The sequence below is a fragment of the Penaeus monodon genome, chromosome 23 (assembly GCF_015228065.2).
Source record: "Penaeus monodon isolate SGIC_2016 chromosome 23, NSTDA_Pmon_1, whole genome shotgun sequence".
In the NCBI taxonomy this organism is placed as follows: domain Eukaryota; kingdom Metazoa; phylum Arthropoda; class Malacostraca; order Decapoda; family Penaeidae; genus Penaeus; species Penaeus monodon.
This window is the reverse complement of record NC_051408.1, coordinates 9443254-9443639: the sequence shown is the minus strand read 5'-3', so window position 1 is coordinate 9443639 and position 386 is coordinate 9443254.

Genomic DNA, 386 nt, shown 5'->3' with positions numbered 1-386 from the left:
AACGTTTTTTTTTAAGCAGAACCGAAATTAGAAAAAAAAAGAAAATCAAGATAACTTGATTTGTATAAAAAAGTTGGTAAAAAATAAAATCTGAATAATAGAAAGTAAAGATATTAAAATGTATAACATGCAAATGAAAAAAAAGGTAAAGAAATATTTTTTGCTACGACTTTTATTCAGATTTGCATTTATATTTAGCCTCACCTCATATATGGCGTATATTCTATGCAAAACGTAAGTATATATACCATAGAATGTGCATCAGATATACCATAATCTGCATCTACTTTGCATCCAACAACTTTTCATAAACAATGAAAGGAGTAGAAAAAAATAAAGTCCTTCCACCCCCTCCCCCCGACGAACGAACATACACAACAATTATC